A 24,655-nucleotide genomic window follows, 5' to 3' on the forward strand; every position below is an offset into this window, starting at 1 on the left:
ACTGCAACTCTTTCTTCTTTTTGCTGCACGTTCTTCTTCCTCTTCCTCTTCTTCTTTTCTTTCGTTTCTTGCCTTCTTTTTCTCCTTCTTCAACCGTTACTACACGGTTTCACTGCACCTTCTTCTTCTTGCTGCACATTCTTCTTCCTCTTCTTCTTCTTCTTTTCTTTTGTTGCTTGCCTTCTCTTTCTCCTTCTTCATTTACGTGCTTTTCTCTCTGTTTTCTTTCTTTGTTATTCTCAATTTCCATTGTTTTTTGATATCAAACTCTGAAATCGTTTTTGAAAAAGAAGAAACAGCAGAAGATGAGGAGGAGAAAGAGAAAGAGTTCTGAATTATGCATAAGGTATACTTCAACGAATTTTGGGTGTATTTCTTAAATCCTTTGGGTGTAGTTTTTGTAATCATTTGGGTGTATTTCTGTAATCCTTTGGGTGTATTTCTGAAGTTCCATTATCTTCAAAACGATTTCAAAGCTTGTTTTCAGAAACCATGAAAATTGAAAAAAAAAACGAAGAAGAAGAGGAAGAGGAAGAGGAAGAGGAAGAGGAAGAGAAAGAGTCGTTCATAATACATGGTGAGTGTAACGCTTTAAAAACAGAAAACGGTTGAATAACGGATTAAAATACTCGTATGTGTAGCAACTTGTAAGACTTGTAAGTCAAAAAGACTTGTATGTGTAGCATGCCTATATATATATAACCAAAAATCAATTGTATGGTCATGCATTTATGCGCTCAAGGTTGAAAGATCTTGATCTAGTAATAGTGATACTTTTTAGCTTTGCAATGCATATGCTAATAAATATGAGTATATTGTCGTAGTCTCTCTTTTAGGGGACTTGTAATAAATTTGCTAAGTATATATAGTTGGATAATTAAACGGTAAATTCCATTATGTATATGTTAATGGTGATTACAGTAATTTTTTTTATTTAAATTATTTAAATATTTTATTTATTGAAATATGTAATATATAGAAGATTTACGATTTTACACTTATATTATATATCTCGAATATACAGAATAAAAAAACAATTAAACATAAAATTTGGATATTGTACGTGTATCCAAAATGTGTTGCAAGTTAAAAAAAAATTTGGATGCACGGTGCACTCATAATAAAGCCAAAAAAAATTATACCTAAGATATATTACAATGTTATTTGATTTTTTTTATTTTATCTAATATTATTTAAATAACTTAAAATTTAAAAATTATAAAATTTGAATTTTAAATTTAGATAAATATAATTAAAACTAATGCCTTAATTTAATCTAATACAAATAAACGTACTCGTATGGTTACCTTTTTTTTTTCAAAGTTAATTATATATTTATTTATATTTGTAAAATAAATATACAAAAGATATATAAAGGTCGTATTGAAAAGGTTACCCATTAACCCATTACATTATTAACCCATTATAAGTATTAAAATATGATAATCTGAATCTATCTATTGTAGCAATTACCTTTCATTTTTCTTCTCAAATTATTCAAGGAGTTTCAGTAAAAGAATCCTTAGCTTCAAAGGTTTTAAGGTTTTGTACTATCCAGTTCTTCCAAGCGAGAATTACAGCAAGAGCAGTGTTTGTCTTCTAACTGGGTCTTCTCTTCAGCGCCTCTATAAGCTTCATCTAACGCCTACAGAAATCTTCAGAGCCGTTGAAGGTGAGAAAATTTTCAAATTCAGTTTTTTTCCAAATTTCTCTTGCAAGTTTATAGTCTAATATGCAATGACTTACCATCTCTCCTAATTCTTGGCACATTGGACAGACGTCCTCGATCGTCAGCAACCTACTGTGTAATCGGTGTCGGACAAGCAGACCACCGTGGAGAACTTTTCAGAGAAAGGCTTTGACCTTTGATGGACACGTTCCCACAAGCTATTCCAGACTCTCTTCTCTCTGCACACTTTTGGGAGTTGTTGGATTGGAGGGTGAGAAAATCTGAAAGCAGTGCGGTACCCAGAAGCCACCGAGTATTGTCCGTTTCGTTCCCACTTCCAGGTAATGTTATCTTCTCCATCTTCTGAAATAGATGTTTGTAGGATCTCATCAGTAGCAATATCGGTTCTGAATATGGTTTTAACTGATTCTTTTGGCCATTGCCTGGAGTTATTGATGAGTTGATTTACCCATACCATATTTGGATTGTGATTGTTTTGCTAGTAGTTTGAAATAGGATTAAACTTCCTTAGTCATGGGTCTTCAAATATTCTAATCCGGTTGCCTCTTCCCACCTTCTATTCGATTTCTTCCTACAGAATTCTCCTTCTGTCTAGTAGACTTCTTCAAGCCCATGATGACTGCTGACCTGTTGGGGCTTGTAGAAAAGAGGAATATTTAAAATATCTGCTTTTGTAGATTTTGCTTATTAGGGACTCAGGCTTGGTAAGAATCTTCTAGCTTTGCTTAGCTAGCATAGCTAAATTGAACGCTTTAAGATCCTTAAAACCTAGCCCCCCATACTTCTTCTCTCTATAAATTATATCCCATCTCACCCATTGTAGCCTCCTTTCTGAGTCTCTCTAACCCCACCAGAAATTCAAAATCTTCTTTTGTATTTCCTCAAGCAATGAATCAGGGAGCTTAAAACAACTCAATGTATAAATAGGCACTATAGTAGCTACCGCCTTCACCAAAACTTCTCTGCCACTAACGGATAGGAGAGATCTCTTCTATGTTTGCAGCTTCCTTTCCACCTTTTCTTTAATAAAATTAAAAGTCTGCCTCTTAAATCTATGTACAACTATTGGAAGTCCCAGGTAGTTATTCTGTCTGCCCACATGTGGAATTTGTAGAGATTTAGTTAGGGCATCTCTAATCTATGTTAGAGTGTTTTTGCTAAAGAATACTGAAGACTTCGAGAAGTTAATAAGTTGCCCACTAACTTTCCTATAGTCTTCCAAAATCTTTAGCGATTTCTGGCATTCCTGCTCATTAGCTTTGCAAAACAGGATTGAGTCGTCTGCAAAGAACAAATGACTAATCGTAGGAGATCTACCATTGAGTCGTAGACCTGAGATCTCTCTCCTCTGTTCTCCTCTATGGAGCAGATGGGAAAGCCCTTCTACACAAAGAATGAAAGATGTGGGGAATGGGGATCACCTTGCCTCAATCCCCTGCATGGTTTAAAGTAACCATGAGGTTGATCATCCATAGTAACAGAGTATGACACAGTAGTAACACATTCCTTTATCCAGTCAATCCATTTAGAGCAAAAGCCCAACTTCTCCATGACTTCCCAAACAAAACACCATTCAATCTGATTGTAAGTCTTGCTCATGTCAAGCTTCACTACCATCTTATGATCACCATTGTTCTTGTTTTTTAAAAAATGCATAAACTCATGAGCTATTAGTATATTATCACTGATCAAGCGACCTTTAATAAATGCACTCTAGTTAGCACTTATGATTTTATCCAAAATACCCTGCATTCTGTGGACAAGAATCTTGGATATAATCTTATAGAGGACCGTGCTGAGGCTAATGGGGCAGACCTGGCTCATGATTTTTGTGCCTTTCGACTTCGAGATTAGGCAAATATGAGTGTGATTGAATGTCCTTAACATCCGGCCTCCAGAGAAAAAGCTCTTAATAGCACTACATAGATCACCTTTAACAATCTCCCAGTAATGTTGATAAAATTTTGCAATGAATCCATCATCTCCTGGGACTGAGAAAGGATTAATGGAGAATGTAGATTTCTTGATCTCTTCCTCCAAAACACTTCTAGTAAGTATTTGATTAGTATCATCATCAGTTTTTCTCTCCAAAGATTGCAGTTTTGCCGAGGCAGTACAATGGTTAGAGGAAGTGAACAACTCCTTAAAGTACTCAGTGGCAATTCGGGCAATGCTTCCAGGATCTGTGCTGAAATTACCTGAGCTGTCTTGCAGTCTAAAAATCTTGTTTTTTCGATTTCTACTTTGGAATTTAGCATGAAAGAATTTTATGTTTTGGTCACCCCATTTCAACCATTGAATTCTAGCTTTTTCCTTCCAATACCTCTCCTCCTGTAAGTAGGCTTCAGCTAATTCTTCCTCCAGCTGTAAAATAGTTGATCTTGTTGCCTCTGTTTCCCTTTAATTTATCCAGCTTCAATTGATTTTTCATATCAGAGATTAGCTTTTGCAAATTGCTAGAGCCGGACTTCTGCCATTCTACCAAAACATGCCTGCATTTTTTCAGTTTAGAGAACAACTTGAACATTGGAGAGACATTAAATTCAGTCATCCATGTTTCTTTCACCATATTAAGAACTTTCTCATTGTCACACCATCTTTTCTGAAATCGGAATCTTCTTTTTACCTTATGCTCCTCCCTGTCCACCAGTACCATCAAAGGGAAACGGTTAGAGCTTGTATAATCTAAATGTAGGATTGTTGCTTGTGGGTATTTTGCTCTGAAATGATGTGTAGAGAGGCATCTATCCAGTCGTTCCATAATTAGGTTGTCACCGTATTGTCTATTGCACCAAGTGAATTTTCTTCCTTTGAATCCCAAGTCTACCAGATCACCATCACTAATGAAGTTATTAAAAGCCTCTATTGATAAGGCCGACTTCATTCTTCCTCCCTCTTTCTCATGATAGGCGGAGATGGCATTAAAGTCGCCTATCACAAGAAAATAGGGGCTGGCTATCATTGAGCTCAATAATTCTTCGATATTGATTACACTGATTATTGTCATCAAAATGTAAATGAACAGCAACTAATTCCCATTTCCTTTGTTTGGTAGGATCTGTCCACTCAAAGAAAATAAAGAATTCATCGCTAGAAAAAATTGAGACAACTGCATTATCCTTCCATGCTAGCACTAACTCACCAGATTGACCCCTAAGATCCACACAATATACCTGTTAAAAACCTGCTTTGTTGCATTGAGTTGTAACATTCATGGTAATATTCTTAGTTTCACATAAAAACATTACATCGGGAGAATGAGATCTAGAGATCCCTTGTATGTTGTGAACTGTCAGGAGATTCTCCATACCCCGACAGTTCCACATCATCATCTTCATGGGTCACTGGGTGCCTATTGTAGGGTGGCACCCTCTCCCTCTTTCGCTTTCACCTTTTTCTCTGAGCATAATTTCTTCTTATTGAGTGGGATCCTTTCTCCTTATGAACTCCTCTTAACTCCTGACACTGTGATAGTTTTTCTCGCTAGTTGCTTTAAGTTTTGTCTCTTGTTGGTAGATTGTGTAAGTTGTTGCCCTTGTTCTCCAAACACAAAGCATGTTGTTACTTCAATCCCCTTCGAATATTCCTTTTCGTCTCTTTCTTCAGCATTGTTTCTTTCTATTTCAAAGCCGGTACTAATTTGTGGAAAATAGTTTGCTGCTTGTGGCTTCTTTTGAACAATAGCATTGCTCATAACTTCTTCTTCCTCACTACTCCCTCTCTTCCCCGAGACTGCATTGATAGATTGGTCAGTCCCTTAATTAAGTTGATTGGAGTTGGCTTTTTGACCATGTTGTGTGAGTTGTCTTTCCCTTTAGGCAGATTAGTATTAGGATTATCCTTCGTAGCACCCTCTCTTCTTCTCGTTTGGTCAACTTTCAACCAATCCCCCCACTTTTCTTCTTCCACCTTTCCCTTCAATGAATCTTCGATTTAAAAACTGCAAGCTCTTGTCTCATGTCCAAAGAATCCACAATAATTGCAAAAGGTGCCGATCCATTCATACTTAGTGTAACTTCAAGTTGTTTGTTTTTAGGACCAACAAGCTTGACGTATCTTCTGAGTGATTTTGTTACATCCAAGTTTACCTAGATTTTAACAATGCTATGCTCCTTGCCTCGAAAGTGAAAGATATCAACATCTAGCACCTTTCCAAATGAGCCTCCTATCTTCCTTCCTAATTCTTTAGTCTTGAATTGTTTTGGCAAATCCCAAATTTGTATCCATATTAGCACGTGGGCAAAATATATTTTTGCATTATTCTCATCCTCCTTTTATCTCCTAAGATTTAGGATGTAGTTTTTGAATAGTCAAGGAGCACCCCTCTCAATGCGAAGCATATCTTTCTCATCTCTAAAAAAGAATTGAAATATATTTCCTCCATGATCTACCACTTTAAAACCCTCCGGTTGCCTCCATATAGAATACATAGCAGCCTCCACAATACCACTTGAAAATGGTTTATCCATCAAAAGTCTCCCAACTAAACTTTTTGCACAACGTTCAGTCCCAACCTGCACGTCTTTCTCATCAAAACTGATTATTGTGTTTTCTTCCTCAGGTTGCAGTCTCGGATTGCTAGCAGTGGTAGCAGCGTGTGCTGCCATGGTGATCAAGTTGATACAATGACGCTAGATTACTCGAACAAATCGATTGATCACAGAAAAATTATATATAGTAGGTTTTCTCTACTAAACTCTAGCAGAGCACGTTAAATTTCAAGGGCACTTTCGATTTTAGAAGTTCTTCCCAACACATTAAAATTGCAAATAGAAAATATTCGTATGGTTACTTAGGAATAGCGTCTAATTAATTTTTAATTTTTTAAACTATGAATACAATAATACAAGTACATTTATTTGTATTAGATTGAATTACATCATTAATTTAAATTATATTCATCTAAATTTTGAATTAAAAATTTTGTAATTTTAAATTTTAAATTATTTGAATAAAATTAGATGAAATAGAAAAATAAAATCAAACCAACACAACACTATTCAAACTATTATATCGACATATCAAGTCATGAGTTAATTTTGTACATATCTTGAATGCATTTAAAATTTTAAATGGTTAATTTTTAATTTAAAAACTTTAAATCATTTTTTTAAATCTAATAGATAAACATAATTAACCATTAGAGTATGATAATATGAGTACTTTATTTGTGTTGAATTAAATTAAATTATATTCATCAAAATTTTAAACTAAAATGTTTATAATTTTAAAATTTTAAATTATTTGAATAAAATTAGATAAAATAAAAAAATAAAAATCAAATCAGCATAACACTATCCAAATTATTATATGGACATATCAAGTTTTGAGTTGGTTTTGCACATATTTTATGCATTTGAAATTTTAAATTGTTAATTTTTTAATTAAAAAATTTTAAATTATTAAACTTTTTTTAAAATTGAATATATAAACATAATTAATTGTACGAGTATAATAATAGCAGTGACTTTATTTGTATTGAATTAAACTAAATTATTAATTTAAAATAAAAAAAAAATAAAACCAAATAAGATCATAATATATCTCGGATACACTAGATATGTATATTTATACAGATGTAAGATATTACAGGTGTACAATACTCAAATTTTATGTTTAATTTTTTCTGTATATTTAAAATGTGTAATAACATTATAAAAATGTAAATACATTCAATAATATGCATATTAATAAATAAAATATTTGTTTTATTTATAAATAAAAAAATCTAATTTTAGTATTATAAAGTATTATTAAAATTAAAATAATATTTTTTATATTTTAGTTATATTTTTTTAGTAATAATTTTTAAAAAATATTATTAAATACTAAAAAAACATTACTTTAATTTTCACAATATTTTTTAAAATATCATAATTACTGATAATATAGACGAATTAGAATGACCGTAATTATATATCTTCCGCCATATACTTTTCCTCTTAATTTATACTTGTATAATGATCATCACTTCTATGTTTTACACTTGACAACAATTATGTAAGCATAATAAGCAATGACGCAATAGGAGTCTTGTCCAGAGAAACTCTAGGTACTCTTAAAGAATTTATTAATGTTAAAATATAATAATTTAAAAAACAACAACTTATAAAATGTAAACACGAGATTAGTTGTAATATGCAGAATGTAGGGTTGTCAAACGGATTAGCCCGTCCCATTAAATTCGTGTATTAAATGGGTTAGACTGTTTAATTTCATTTTATTTATGGGCCATAATTTTTCAGTCCGGATCATTTATGATCAGTCCGATGGATTAAACGGGTCCGTCCGTTTATTCTTTTATTTTATTTTTTAAAAAATATTTTGACAAAAAAGATCACTTTTAGGTCAAAAACTTTAAACAAACAATATTTTTTGTTGATGGATCAGATTTTCGGATCACATAGGAGAAATATCAGCTAAAAAGTGCAATTTTTTTTGAAAAAAATATAAAAAAATTAAACGGGCCACCAATTTAGCCCGCGGGCTAGCCCGTTTAACCCGTCATTTTTTTCGGATTAATCGGACTCAGCCCGAAAATTAAACGGGTTTAATTTTAGAGACAAAATCCGCCCATTTAAATGGGTAAACAGGCTGGTCCGATGGATTTGGCCCATTTTGACGGCCCTTGAATGCATGGAATTTATATCGAAAATGTTTAATAACAAAAAAATATTAGCCAAAAACAGCCATAACTTTTCTTATTTAGCATTCATTACTTATCGCGACAATTAATAAATACTAAATAAAGCAAGTTTCAGCTAATTTTTTTGTCTCTCTAACATTACCCTATGATATTTTTCTCTATCTATTACAAATTGACAATATATACCATAAATGATCTCTTTGTTCTACTATTCAAATTTCAGCTTAGATGTGAAACAAAAGCTAGGTTTAGATTTAACTGAAAAAACAAAGTTTGGTTTTGATGATGATGACTTCAATCCTCATGGCACCAAGGCATATAGAATAATGTTATACATCCAAATTTTTTTATAAATTAAATTCAATCAAGTTAAATAATAAAATTTAAAATAATATTAATTATAATTAATTTTTGTTATATTAGACTAATTTAATTGAACTTAATTAATAAAAAAAGTTTCAATATATAATATTATTCTGTAACAAGATCCTACTCTAACTGATGCTAATGACTTTCACTTATTCTAGCTATTTATTATTAGCCTTTAGCTAATGTGAAAAACGAAGAAAAAAAAAAAAAACTAAGAGATAATTTAGCTTTACGTCATTTATCATTGTCACACATAATAATATCTATTGTTGAGCCATGATAAAAAGCACTCGATTACTAAAAATTTTGAGAAAGAACGAATACAAAATAAGAAAATACTATATTTAAGTAAAAATCGTATAGTATTAAATTAATAAGCTTCATCTTATAAATTCCATTTTTTTTTAACTTTTTTTTTATACGACACTAATTTATTACGATCCTAATACTTACTACTTATTAACGTCGGATATGTCTAAAACGAGCACAACAATTATGTGTTTATTGGATGTACCACATTTATATAGATCATTAAATTTGATTAGATGAAAATTAAAAGCTAATATAAAAGAACGAAGAGCATTGATGGACTCTAATAAATATAGAATATCCTAATACATAAATAAATATTTTAAATGGTAATATTTTAATACACAATACTTTAAAGGGTAACAGAATCTTTTATTTTTAAATAATTAAATATAAAACATATAAATACAAAAATATGAGTATTCTTTATTCAATAAGATTAATTATTATGCAAAAAATTTTTGTGATATTAAAAAATTATATTAAAATAAAATTTTAAACTGTAACATAAAAATATAAAATAATTAAAATTTTATTTTATATTACTTGACAAATAATTAAATTATTATATTTAAAAATTATTAACTAACTAATTTTATTAAAAATATTATTATACAATATAATTTTTCATCAAAATATTTTAAAAATATAATTTATTTAAAATATTATATATAATACATAAAAATATTAATTTTTTTATTTTTCTCAATTTTTTTTAAAATAGAATAAATAATATAAATCTAAAAATATGTCTATCATATTACATATTTATTTATATTAATAAGACCTAAACTAATCAAACTTACGTAATTAAAAATATAAGTACATAATTGTTGTGCACACCATATTCACTTGTTTGCGCAAAAGGTCAAAGAAGTGATTATCTTATATTAACACGCATATATCTTGGCTGACTTTGAGTATTTTGCCTTTTTTGCTAATTGATTACAGGTATGTACAATTTTTTTAAAGGTGAAATTTTGTTGACTATGGATATTGTCCGGTAAGCAATGGTCATGATTTGTTAGAATTGGTTGACATAATTTGAAATTGGGGTATCTATTTGTTTTTATGGGGCAACAGTTTCAAACTTTTGTCACATTATTAACTGTAAGTTCAACTCTTGAAATATTATATATGAAATAATGACACAATTAATCAGTCAAACCTATAATTAAAATCTGGATAATAATATATATAGCTATAGCACCTATTAAATACGCTTAAAGATTACATAAATATTTTTCAAACTTTATATATATTATTATAAGAAGAAAAGTGATATGATAAATTAATTATTAATGTTTAATTCAAACATAAAATAACTCGTATTTAAATAATAAAACATGTGACAGAATTTATTTTATGTGTTAAATATATACAGAATTAAATTTGTTATATAGTAATGCAAGATAGATGATAATTTATATTTCATAATTTTTAGTTTTATAGAAAGTATGGAAGTAATTTAATTGGCTAAAATTTTTTATAATTTTAAGTGTATAAACCATTTTTTTATATATTTATATTTTATCCAACCAACAATGCTACCTAGACAGTAAATATTATCATTTTTAGTCTGTATTTGACAGCAATAATTTGCATCTGAATTTATAAAAATTTTGCACATAAGAAACATATAATTTGCACTTCTATTTATCAGAATTTTATACACATAAATTAAGAATAAAGTATTATTTTTGTCCCTAGCATTTGGAGTAAGTTTTAAAATTATCTCTAACGTTTAAATCGTCATATTTAAGTCCCTAATGTTTCAAAATTGTCTCAATGTTGTCCTGCCATTAGTGATCTGTTAACAGAATTAACAGTGGGACAAAATTGAGATGATTTTAAAACGTTAAAAACTTAAAGATGATGAAAACGTTTAGGATGAAAATGATACATTACTCTTAAAAGAATTACCAAATGAAGTAAAATTATAATAAATTTTAACAGAATGAATTACATTACGAATTCAAAATTTTTATTCATACTTGTAAAATGACTAATATATAAACTTTTAGAAAAAGAAAAAAAGAGCATGTACGTATATAATAATATATCTTTTTGTAATATACCGAACTTCTTTAATATTTAATTTAATTAAATTTTATTTTTAATTTTTTAATAAATTTTAATTTTTTTTCAATAATTTTAAATTTTTACAATAGCTAATTATTTAATTTTACTCCCAATTAAAAATAAAATTACTTAGGATAAAAGTAATATGATTAGGAGTAAAATTAAAAACAAACTTATTTAGAATGAAAATAATGTGATTAAGAGTAATTTACTTAGATGCAATTAAAAAAATAATTAAATAATTATTTACCGTAAAAATTACTATTTGAAGGATAAAATTAGAATTTATTTTAAAATTAAAAATAAAGTTTAACTAAATTAAATATTAAAGAATTTCGGTATATTAGAGGCAAAATGTATAATTTATACTTTATTATATATGTATCATATTCTTTTTTTTTTTCCCGAAAGTTTATCTACTAGTCATTCTAAAAATATTCTATAATGAGTAAAAATCTTAAATTCGTAATGCAATTCATTTTGTTAAAATTTACTTTCATTTTACTTAATTTGATAATTTTTCTAAGAGTAATATATCGTTTATATTCTCAACGTTTTCGTCCTATTTAAGTTCCTAATATTTTAAATTCGTCTTAATTTTATCTTCTGTCAATTCTATTAACAGATCCCTACTGGCAAGACAACATTGAGACTATTTTAAAATATTAACGATTTAAATATTAAGAGTAATTTTAAAACTTACTCTAAATATTAAAAATAAAAAATAATATTTTACTCCATAAATCAATACAATTTAAACTCATATTTTTAGAATTTATACACACCACTACAACAATATTTGTATAGATTGCACAGATATATTGTCTCTTCGTTTTCTGGTTTTATTGTTGTAGCAGGAAACCTTTTGTAGTGATCGGTTTTCATAAACTTAATCCCGATTAATTAATGGGACACTCTATTGTACAGATTGGAGTGGTATAGAGAGAATATAATTCTTTTTATAGTTTTTTTTATTATTTTATTATTATTTAAAATATGGATCCTACTTTTATTAATCTCTCTTTCATTCTATTAAAAGAAAAATCTGTAAACTTACATTTTTACCATATAATTCACCATAATTAATTCATGATATGCTTCATTCTAATAATTGATCTATTAATAATATGCACGCACAATCTGTTTAATCGGCAACTTAACTATAAATTAGTTAAACACGTCATAGCTACAAAAATCGAAGCACGCCACAGACCATAAACAACAAACGTTTCTGAAACGCATGGTTAATATTAAGTAATTCATACTCATGCAATTAGCTATATATGTAAGAAAAATAAAGTTCATAATACGAATAATTTCGCTCTGTAAAGTAAAAGGGAATATCCCAAAGGCAGAAAAAACACGAGAGAACAATTCTACAACATAAAACAAGGATTTAAATACTTGACTTGTGAATCAGCCATTCTTACTTTACAGAAATATAATAATTACTAATTAATTAATAAGCACCAAAACAAAAACAAATTGGCACAGATCCGTGACAAAGGCCCTATAGGCAGGGGCATGCCCTTAACAGTGACAAGAGCCAAACGACGATTTCTCTTACCGCAATTCATTGTATAATATCAAGTCCCATTCTTTGTGGATTCTCTGATCCTAAGCGAATTTAATCCGTCTGATATAATTAAATCGAATTTTGGAATTGCATTTGTTTATGCAATGATAACGACACTCACTAACCTGAAAATTTCTCAAAATTCAATCCCGCCTTAGGACCTGACAACATGTTTTATTCGCTAATTGCATTTCTATATTGATTCATAAGTACTGCACACACTTTTTAATTCATGTTGGTTTGTTTTCAAGAACTAGAAGATAGCCGACCTTGGCCCACTCTGTGTTGAGAGTCAAAGTTACCAAAGATAATGTATTTATATCTTTCAATAGTGTTTTGTGTACAATTTAGGTCTTTAATCATGTATACCATAAGAAAATCACTTTCATAAAGACACTAAAAATATTTTTTTTTTTAAAGACGTTTACATGTGTCATGATATTATTGGACATATTTATTAAATCGGTTAATAATTTATTTTTTAATAAACCAAAATAAAATCAGTTTATTATAGCAACATTATAAACCTAATTGTCCACACTATAATTATTAAACCCAATTTGATTTACATAATCTAAACCGAATTATATTTAAATTTTTTGATTAAAAAACAAATATATTCCTGATTTTTATTTAAAAAAAAAATCATAATCCAGTGGATTATGTTCATCAGTTCGACCGGATCTGATAACAATTGGGTTTATTGTTATTGTTATAAAAAAATTGATTTTATTCTAGTTTGTTAAGAAATTCAAAAATAATACATAAGTGTCTTTATAAAAAGACGTTTTAAGCATCTTTATAGGAGCATCCTCCATATCATAATACCCTAGCTATTTTTTTTTTTTAAAGGAGCATTGGGCCCAAATGGTGGGCTTGATAGATAAGTATTTTAATGTATTTAAAAGTTTAGATGGATTCATTCAGCTCACCTGTCACCGGTACCTAAAAAAAAGAAAATAATTGAGGAGAGGGAATGAATAATCTTGCGGCTAACCCAGAAGAAAAATCTTGACCAAAAAAACAAGAAAATTCCAAGAGAAAATGTTGAAATATATATATAAAAAAATGTCGACGTTAATAAATATATATGCTTTTTTTAAAAAAAAAGTGAAAACAACAATTCCTATTTTAAAAATATAAATAAAACAATTATTAAAAGGGACAAGATGACCTCTGCAGCGTGTGTGGTAGCTCCTCCGAGTTTGTGCTTCACGTTTTGCGAGACTAAAGAGTTGCACATCAAACATGGAAGAGCATAGATGTCAGTTTGGAATGAAGCAAACGGTTTTTTCACCAAGCCCTTCCTTCCCTTGCTCATGGAAAATTTGTCTTCCGATTCTCACCTTAAAGGTTTTTTTTTTTTTTTTCCTCCTCTTCTCCAATACAATGAGTACTCTATGATATCGTAGGAACAAGTTCATTTTTAAAAAGAACATAGCTGTTGATGAAGATAAAATGTATGAAGTAGTTCTCTTTTTAGTCAAGTATTACAAGAAAAATGTTGAGTATCATCGGATTTAGCTTCGCACATTATCGTTAATTTTACTGATAAATTTATGGATGATTTTTATGTGAAATTTGACCATTCAAATAGTTACCGACAGATTTTCAATTCCAACATTAAATTCATTAGGAATAGTTGGAGGAAAAACAGGAAAAAGCAGGCGGAAAATGTATCGTAAGATTTACCGGCGAAAAATCCGCCGATAAACCCATTTTAGTGGAACGCTGCGTTTTGGTGACCGCAATGCGTTATAGTAGGATTTATCCGCAGGTAAATCTGACAGTAACAAGCCCTAAAATTAAAAGTGCGAACCCTCTTCCCCTTCATTTCGAAATCTCCTCTCTCTCTCTCTCTCTCTCTCTCTCTAACCTCTCTTCTACCTCTCTCTCTAACCCTCTTCTCTCCCAGCCGCTCCGTCAGCCCCACCGCCACCTATTCCTCCTGTCACCGCCTCCTATCCCCCTCACTGAAACTAGACCGTTCCTTCCTCCTCTCCCCTTCATTAGTCGTTCTCTCTCTCTCTCTCTCTCTCTCTCTCTCTCTCTCTCTCTCTCTCTCTCTCTCTCTGTTTGTGTGCCGTCCAACACTGCCAGTGCATCTCCCTTTCCTGAGTTCTTTTTTCTCTGTTTGCTCCTCAGGTTCTATGGTTACTCTTTTTTTTTGTTTAAGTTAATTTAGAATTTAGTTATATGTTAATTTAGGATTTAGAATCTGATTATTATATGCTAATTTAGGATTTAGGGTTAAGTTAATGGTTAATTTAGGATTTAGAATTTGATTATTATATGATAATTTAGAATTTAAGGTTATGTTAATTGTTAATTTAGGATTTAGTTATGTGTTAATTTAGAATTTAGGATTGGATTATTATATGCTAATTTAAGATTTAGGGTTAAGTTAATTGTTAATTTAGGATTTAACTATATATTAATTTAGGATTTAGTTATCATATGCTACTTTAGCATTTAGGAGTAAGTTAAGTTTAATATCAATAATTAAGATGCACTTTCAAGTAAACTTACATGAGTATTAATCGAACTTCAAATTTAACACTATAGTTTCAAATAGAGATAGATATATGTATATGCTAAGTAAAAGTGCGTGCTATATTGTATACTCTTATTTATATGTAATAACTTCTATGAATTAATGAGAATGTTGCCTTTTCAATGTATAAACAAGTTATTATATTCTGGTAGATATGTTGTGAATTTAATTGAGTTTTGTTGAGTGATGTTGTCGATTGAGATTGGTTGGATTTGTGATAACCGTAAAGGTGAATACATATCCAATTTTAGGGGAGGTTATGTCAATTTTTTTTTTTGAAATAATGTAAATGTTGAAGGATTTGTGTAGTATATATATTGATTAGTGCTAATAATATATTTTTTTTTGCAGACATGACGACAGATAGCAGAAGTCGATCGAGTGTGTCTCGTGGTCATGGTAGAGGGAGAGTTTCTACCAAATTTCCAAGGATTGCTCAGTCACCGTCCTTTACTCCGACTACCCCGTCGACTCCTGTGACGTCACAAGCGGATCCAGCGGGCTAGTAGTTCATCATGGTCCTGAACCCGAACTACGTGCCTCCTTCTGCTACGCCCCTATAAATCCAGCGACAGATCCCGCAGTGGGTGATTCATTTAATACGTCCCAGCAGGATACCCCTCCACCACCGCTCGTCATACGGGTTCGGATTTGATCTGATGGCATGTAGATGTGAGTTATTAATATTTTAATGTCTTTTATACGGATAAGGTTTATGTGTTTTTATGTGTTTATTAATCTTAAGTTTTTCTTTGATAGGTTTGCATCAAACAACAATGCTTGTACACAGGAGATCTCTGAAGTGATTAAGTCAATGTACGACCACCTGTGGCCGACCTACACGAAGATCCCTGTTGACAATAGAGAGCGATGATTTTCAGAAGTGGGTGGTAAGAATCCAATGTCGTTGAATTAACTGTATTTGAACTGTATTTATTTCGACTAACTAACGTTGTTGAATCACTTTATGCAGTTGAAATTCATATGAGATACAAAACATAATCTCGTGATTTGGAAGATCTATGACCACCGGGCAACTAAACGACTTCAGCAAATGATGAGCGACATTCGTCAAGGGCGCGACCATCTAACGACCTGGATCTGTCCATCTATCAAGAAGGAACTAGAGACCCATTTTAGAACTGATGGGGGGTTCAAGCGTCGCCATCTGACGAACGTCGCTAACAGAGCTTCGTCAAGGTCGTCAAAGTATACAGGTAGGTCAGCGACTTTCATAAAGACAAAGAGCAGGTTGGTAAGTACTTCACATGTTTGTTAATTATTACTTGAATTAGTTGTTTCTTGACTTATTTACTTAGTTGATTTCGATATGTGCAGTTTAAGTCGTTCGATTATGAGGCGACACTGGCGGAACCTTCAAGTATACCCATACTTTGAAGGCCAACAAGAAGAAATTTGCTGATGAGCGGTCTGTGACTCATTATGTGAGTTTCAATTAATTCTAAATTTGAAATGTATTCAGTTTAAAGTCAATTAATTGTTATCCTAATCACAACGTGTGTTACACAGGAGGTCTACACATATAGATTGGAGGCCCCAACCCAGCAACATCAATCGCCTAGTGAAAACGACGACCCCGATATCTCAGTGGTAGATCCTGATAGGGTTTGGCGCGAGACCGCCTCTGAGCCCCACAAGAATTGCGTCTTCGAGTTGGGGTCGTTATTTGCTAATGGTCTCCGCACCTCTGCATTGGCGGCTTCATCTGCGTCTGCCTCTGCCACCAGCCCTGTCGATCCCGCGGAAGTTGTCGACTTGAGGGAGGAGGTGTAGAAGATCACACAGGAGGTTCACCAACAAGCTCAACAGTCTAAGCAGAGGTACAACGAGCTTCTTGCACGCATGGGAGACACTGCAGCCATCAACTCGCAGATGACGGCGAAGCTGGAGCGGCTAGAGCGTTTGCGGGAGTAGATTGAGGTGTACAACGAGCATATGCGCATTGGAGGTAGCGACGCTACTGGTAAGGCACCGACATCAGCACCTACTCCACCGCCTCAGTAGGGGAAAGACGACGATGACGATGGCGACAATTACCAGGATCAGTAGGATTTAGGGATTTAATTTATTTTATGCCTATTTCATTGTATTTTACTTCTATGACATTTTACTATATTCAGACAATTGATATTTAATAAAATTATTAGTTGATTTCTGATAATTTTGAATTTCTACCCTAATTATGTTAACAAGAATTTTAATTTAACTACTAATTGTGGAAAAAAATACTACTGTCAGATTTATCGGTTGACATAGTAATTAGATACCAAAAACATATAATATGGTGCCAAAATTACCGTCAGAATAATCCAACAATAATTAGCAACTTAGTCTTGACAAATTTATTATAAAACCGACGAAATAATCTACCAATAAATAATTTTTGGCACTGTTTATACCATCAAATTTAATTATACGATAAATTTGACAATATTTAATGTTTTTCTTGTAGCGAAGATCGTCACCTTATCCAAGTTGAATTCTTTCGAACTAGAAAGAAAATTAGTATCTTTGAGGAAAGATAGATCGGTTGGCATCTCCCGGTGCAAAATTTTGTCAAACTAAAATCGGATGGGAAAGCAACCTATGGTGGAATTATAAGGGAATGTGCAAGCAGATTTATTACTTGTTTCAGTGCCAAGTACCAAAATTGGTTTATGCACTATCACTCAAGTCGAGCATTAGGATATTCGTCTTACTTTAAATTTTGGCTTTGTAAATATTGAAATAGAGGCTGATTTTAAAATTGTGGTGGATCTCTACCTCCAAGTAAGAGGGATTTACACTCTTCTAGACCTTTGGTCTCTTGCCATCAAATTGTGGAGTGATCAATTTAGCAGTTGGTCTCTCCACCAATTTTCTTTTAGGGCGTCTTCCCTGTTGTTTATAAAAAAAAATATTTATTTACTTTTTATATTTTAAAATAACTGTCACTTTTTATTTTTTAAATTTATTAAAAAATTAATGTATCTAAATAATAGAATTATGTGTTAATATATTTTATATTTATTAAATTTTATTAATATTTTTTTAAACAATTTTTAATATTTACTTAATAAAATTCAATAATTCATAAAACTAACATATTTAATAATTATAAAATTATTTGTACTCATTTTAAACGCATTCAGATATAAATAGAAAAGTCTAGAGGGCCAGCAACTTTGTTAAATTCTGGCCAACATGTAACCATTAAAGAAAAGTGAGCCATTGGATGAAATTTCACACCAATTTCACACCATTAAAACCATCATTAATGGATATTTGACGCAGGGGCAGAGATAGGTACAAGAAAAGGGGGGCAATGATCCCCCTAATTTTAATTTTTTACATGTAAATTATATATAAATTTCAGTTTAGCCCCCTCTTAAAATTTTATTTTAGTCTTATTTTATTGTGTAAATATTTTTTGCCTCCCTCTAATATTTCATCTAGCTCCGCCCCTGATTTGATGACTACAAATCACAAAAATTACTAGCCCCTAGCATTCCTCGGTATAAATTGTTATAGCGGGATGTACGTTTACATTGCACAACGATAAAAATGCACATTTAACTACTTTCCATATCCAACTATTTTCTTCTTGGCTTGTACTCATTTTAATCTTTAACTATCTTCATCCACCATTAATCTCAGTATCTCACAAGTCATATCTACAACCCTAATTCTAATTAAGAACTCCGTCGCTTGCCGCCAAAGCAAGTACTAAACTAGATCACCAAGTGGCCATGCCATGTCTCTCTGTCTTTGGATATTAATATCAATGCCCTTGTTGTCTGAAGATAAAAGCATAAGAGAAAGCATAGGGAGCCAATGGCTTAAGCGTATAATGTGTACAATGGAGGTTTAGAAAGTATTAGAGATATGACCATTAGTGTTACATTGTCCTATCAAGTTATGTTTTTGGGATAAGTGGTTTCATGACATGGTATTAGAGTTCTAAATCCGAAAGGTCAAGAGTTTGATTCTTGGTGAACTCCAAAATCAACTTAAGCTTTTAGGATAAGTGATTTTATGACATGAGATGTTTATTATCTTGTATCCAGATGGTTATATATATATATATAGTCATGTTATTAATTAGTAATATATTAATACTGCTTGAGATTGAAAACAATAACTTAAAAGCTAAGGAAATAAGAATAATGTTTGGAGGTATAATTTGGAACTATAGGAAGTCATAACTTACTGTTTTTTTTTTTATTTTTTTAATGTATTAATTTTTGTTATTTTATATTTTCAAATTATTGTTAAAATAAATAACAAATTTCAAATGTAATTATAAGTGTTACATATATAAAATTATGAATGTTAAATTAAAGAAGATAATTTTGTATTATTGTCTCTCTAGCATTACGCGGAAATAAACCTGCATCCAGAGTTTCTGGAGCGGGCGAAACATGGTCTGAGGTCATCCCTCGATAGCTTCCGGCGGATCGTTCAGAACTAGAAGCAGATCGAGTGGGAAACTGGCAATAGAATGAATGCACTTGTTCATAGATCTCTTCCATCTTTCCTAAGTGCTGATCTCTACGGTCCATGTCAATAAGAACCTAAGACATACATAATAAAAACATGTTGTAACTAACACGTGCGCATGCATAATGCATTATGCCTGAGTGAGAGAAACAGAGGCTTTACCTGTGTTGCAAGGTTCTTGAATGCAGGATGAAATCTCTGATTACAATATATGTGAAATAGAATGGTACCGATCAAAAGTGGAATGATAAACCCAGATGAAACTGTTGATCGCTTTAGTCCAAACACACCGAGTGCAATAATTTGAGACACGATTAATGAAAATATCACTGAGTTGTGAGCAATGGGCCATAGCTTTCCCCCACCATCATATTTTGTAACATACACATTCAGAATCTAAAAATAAAAAACAAACAAGTTTAATTAGCTATCAAATAATTAAGAGAAGGGTAGGTTGAAGTTTGAAGCTAAGTAATTAACCTGGTTGCGGTAAACGAGGTATGCAAGGGAAAAGTAGAAGAGTAAGAAGGGCAATATTAATGGAGCAAGAATAGAGCAGGTGAAGCCAAGGAATCCGAAGAGTAAGACCCTTGGAACTTCGGTATGATATGGAAAAGTGAGAGTGCCTTCTTCTGAATCATCCTTACTCCTCAGAATGTATCTCCGGAACAGGTTGTAGAAAAGAGGACACACCTGCATGATTTCACATGCCAGACTTGCCCATCCAGATGATAATACATATGTTGTGAAGTAAGTAGCCTGCAACATGCATGCTGGTTAATTAAGGTGCCTATTTAACAAGACAAAGTCTTAAGAGCCAATTTTACACTACTAATATTGCAACCAATGTTTTTTTTTTTTGTTGTCTAAACATGCAAAGAAACAAAGCAAACACTATCTTATATTCCAGCGAATGATTTACTGGAGATCAACACAAGGCTCAGAGTTAGAGTTACTCTTGGCACCATATCTAGTCATCCACTTCGCAGCTCTATTTACTTTTCGAGACACCCACTCAACGTGAACAAGCCAAAGACGAGATAAAAGTTCGTGAATCTTGTAAACCAAATCTGTTACTTCAGATGAATATCCATTTGAAAGATTATGCACGACGGGCAAAATGTCAAAGCAATCCGTTTCACATATAATATCTCTTAAACCTAATCCCAAACTAAAATCAACCCCTTCAAATAGCAAATAATTCACATATGATGATAGACCAGGGGAATGCTTCCAGAACATCTCTAATAATACACCTAAACTCCGCTAAATTTGAATTCGAATACAAGCTTGCATTACAATTAACTTTAACAAACTCAATTAGAAAAAGTATCCGAAATCCAAACTCAACAAAAATTTATATTTAGTGGGCTTTGTATTGGACTTGTTTATAACGTTGGCTGAAATTAGCTGCTATAATGTTGGTTCCCTAGCATTACTAGTTTAATCATAGAACAGTTAGAAGCAAATTAAAGTAATCACCTGCACCGGGACTGCCTTGGCAAGTTGGGCAGGTAATTCTGATACACTGGCAAACACTGAGAGCTGGCTGATAACAGAGCCAGCAAAAACATTAACAAAAAACACATTCCAGATTGTAAAAAACAAAACTTTGAGGCATGCACTCTTCTTCCTTATACTGCGTGAAATATGCCCCTCCATTGTTGACAATAGCATCATCACCGGTGGAACAGCCAACAAAAACAAAACCAAAATAACACTTGGTAGGTAACCGGTCACCAGTTGATTCATAAATTTCCTAGGAAACAAAAGAAAAAGGGAGTGTTAGGTAAACAATAATTTTTTGAACAACATGAACAACCACCAATCAAATAAGAATACACTACACTCTAATTTAATGCTACTAATTAAATTTAAGATTAATTTACTCTTTTAACCCTATTAATTCACATTGTTCACACATTGTTCAAAAATATTGTTGGTTACCTATACTTTTCCAAAAGAAAAAAGAAGCATGAATAGTGGTCCAATTTATAGTGAACTTAACAAACTGTATTTTCATTTTTGTTAATATGCAACTACTCTGTCTATCTATATCTTACTGTGTTAGTACTCTTGTTAGAAAAGGGAACATTTTCTCAAGCTTGTCTAGTTGAGTCAAGCCTTGTGCGAAGGTGACAGGTATAATGAAGACAATCATGAAAGTGACAGCAGCACCGAATGTGGATATCCTACGGAGCCAGATTTGCCTATATGGTATGCAAAGGTTGGACCAATAAACATCGTTTGGTTCGGGGGCTAAGTCTGTCACCCATAACATAGGATGTGACGTTTGAAGATTTTGGGCAGCAATATAAGCAGCATACCGAGTCTTAAAATATACAAAAGCAGTCCCTGATTCCTGTATTAATTAGTTATCATATGTGGCATCAGAATGAATAAAACATTAAACAAGAGGCTAAGCTTAAATGCTTTCATAAGAACATTGAATTCATTTCAAAACCTTTCTTGAATCTGTTTCTATGTCATTGTAGCGCATCGCAAAATCAATAGAATTTTTAAATCCTCCACAGAAGCAGCAATGGCTGAACCCGTGCCCACAACGAGTCATCGAACGACTAAGCACCTTACACATATGTTTTGCGTTATCCTGGAGAAAGATGATGATTAAGAGAGAGAGAAGGGGAGAAAAAAAAATGTTTAAAAAGTAGTAGTTTATTATGTGGACAAATTAAAGAGAAAACAGAGTAAATATCCTCTCAATTTGCTATTTGTTCAAAAAACAAAGTGTTTTTTTACAATTCGAAAAATTTTAATTGGTTTTTATCCTTTTAAATAATTGGTCTAAGCGACTCCGTTTACGCGATTTCTGATATGTTAGGAATCGCTTAATTAGACCAATTATTTGAATGATTAGGAACTGGTTAAGAAATTTTTGAATTAAATAGCCTACAAAAGTGAAAAGCATGCAAGACCTTCAATTTCTGAACTACACCAGAGTTGTACACCATTTGATGAGACAAATATGTTGATTCATAATAATATGAAAAAAACTTTTTCACTGTGTCACAATATGTGCTTTCTTGAGACCAGGGTATTCCTCGAACCAGAATTGCAAATTGACTTGGATTTGGAGCTGACCCAATAATATGTATTAACCGCAAGTCAGTAAGGTGCCTATATTCCTGATGAACACAAATAAATCCTGATATCAACAAAATAGTTTCTCTTTATACTATTGCAGACAAGTAAATGATGCAGGTAATTAATTAAGTCCTTACAAAGTATAGAAGAGTACAGGCTGTTATAGTTATAATGTATAATGCGAGACAATGAGCCCAAAGCCTGAAATGAAATAAAAGAATAAGAAATGTTTTTCTCAGTGGCAGATTCAATTCTTTCTTTGGAAGTGAAAAAGGTGATACCATCTGGATCCTTGCTTGACATTCTCAATGGTAAATGCTTCCAATGACTCCAAAGGTATATTCTTATAGAGTCTCTCCCGACCGTGGTAGTTAACTGGTAGCACCAGAACAAAGCAGATGACAGTAGCAACAGAAAACATTCGAATACTGTAGAAGAAGATGAAAAATAACAGTTAATTAAGGGAGATTGTGAATATATAAGATTTTTGAATTTGGTTAAGGAAAAATATAGGGTATCAATATATTATCTGCTAACTTATTGTCAACAATAATTAATTATTATATTTTAAACACATGAATAAGGAGACACATTCAGAAAAATACATACATAAATATACTTCTATTAGACACAATTATAAAAAAGACATTCTTATTAGACACATCCATAAAGATACTTCCATTAAACACAGTCATAAATAAGAGTTGGCCGAAGTTGGCAGAAATGCTGTTATGGTAACGTAGCGGGATTGTTTGGTTAATTATTACCTAAAGACAAGCATCCTACTGAAAGCAACAGCATCCAAGCCACCAATAGTGAGAATATCATCTTGAGTTGTTTCCCATGCTTTCTTGACCCATGTTGGGGAAGGAACAAATCTCTCCAAGATATCAACGTGTCTTAAACGCCGAGATGCAAGCCTTCTTCCAAAGTACACATTAACGTTGCTTGGTTGTTTCCTTAACACTGAATATAGTGAAAACAGCCCCACGCATAGACCAATATTTATCCCAGTTGATGTTAGAAGACCATTGATGTCCATCTCTTGTCATACAACAAAACATTGCAATTAATTAATGTGTCTCAAAACAAAGATCTTGATGCTCTGCTTCACCTGTAAAGTCCTGTATATGCGGCATCCACTCATCTTGCACTCATCATCGAAAGTGCACGACAAACATTCCCATGAAGTTGGAACAACGTACTTCTGGGATTCTGGGACGCCTGATGAAAACTAAACAACGTTATTTAAAAGATGATTGTTTTCACGTACGCATGAAATAATTAACATTGGGAATAGAAGACAAGTACCTGCATATATAGGGATGAATAATCAATAACAATGTATGAAGAAAATTGAAACCCCTAATTTCATCAGTATTCGCGGGATTTAATTTAATCTGATTTAGTGTGAGAGGGGAAGAGGAGGAGGAGGGTGAGGGTGAGGGAATGAAATCGCATGAAATCGGCGTCGCATCTGCATGGAGCCATAGAGGATATGCAAATAGCGCTAGAAACGTATCCTGTTGCCCACGCGGCCATCACCCAATCAATCATGCATACGCCATGCTCATGCATAATTCTCACATTCAAATTATTATTATTATTATTAAGGTTACTGTATGCATAATTGTATTGTTCATTAAATTTATTATCTTTCTATACTTTTTCTTATTATTATATACAAGTATATTTGGCACACATCACATTGATGAAGTGTTTTAACTAGTTTTATATATAACAGCATACAATCATTCCAAAGTTAAAAAGTTAGTAGAAGAAATAAATAAATTTTTAAAGTTTGAAATCGAAATCAAATTTTTT

The 24,655-nt window shown here is 31.9% G+C and overlaps 1 long non-coding RNA gene and 1 pseudogene across 1 annotated transcript; one reads left to right on the top strand and one right to left on the bottom strand.

Annotated features, from left to right (window-relative positions):
* The first annotated feature begins 15,601 nt into the window (after positions 1-15,601).
* Positions 15,602-16,269, top strand: LOC110264756 (uncharacterized). The gene is made up of 3 exons (XR_002350921.2): positions 15,602-15,898; positions 15,986-16,116; positions 16,200-16,269. It is a non-coding gene; the product is annotated as an uncharacterized LOC110264756 (long non-coding RNA).
* Positions 16,270-18,952: 2,683 nt separating this feature from the next.
* LOC107607954 (hyperosmolality-gated Ca2+ permeable channel 2.1-like) lies at positions 18,953-23,873 on the bottom strand (annotated as a pseudogene).
* Between the last annotated feature and the right edge of the window lie 782 nt (positions 23,874-24,655).

Source organism: Arachis ipaensis, chromosome B7 (genome assembly GCF_059453495.1).
Source record: "Arachis ipaensis isolate K30076 ecotype BB chromosome B7, ASM5945349v1, whole genome shotgun sequence".
Lineage (NCBI taxonomy): Eukaryota > Viridiplantae > Streptophyta > Magnoliopsida > Fabales > Fabaceae > Arachis > Arachis ipaensis.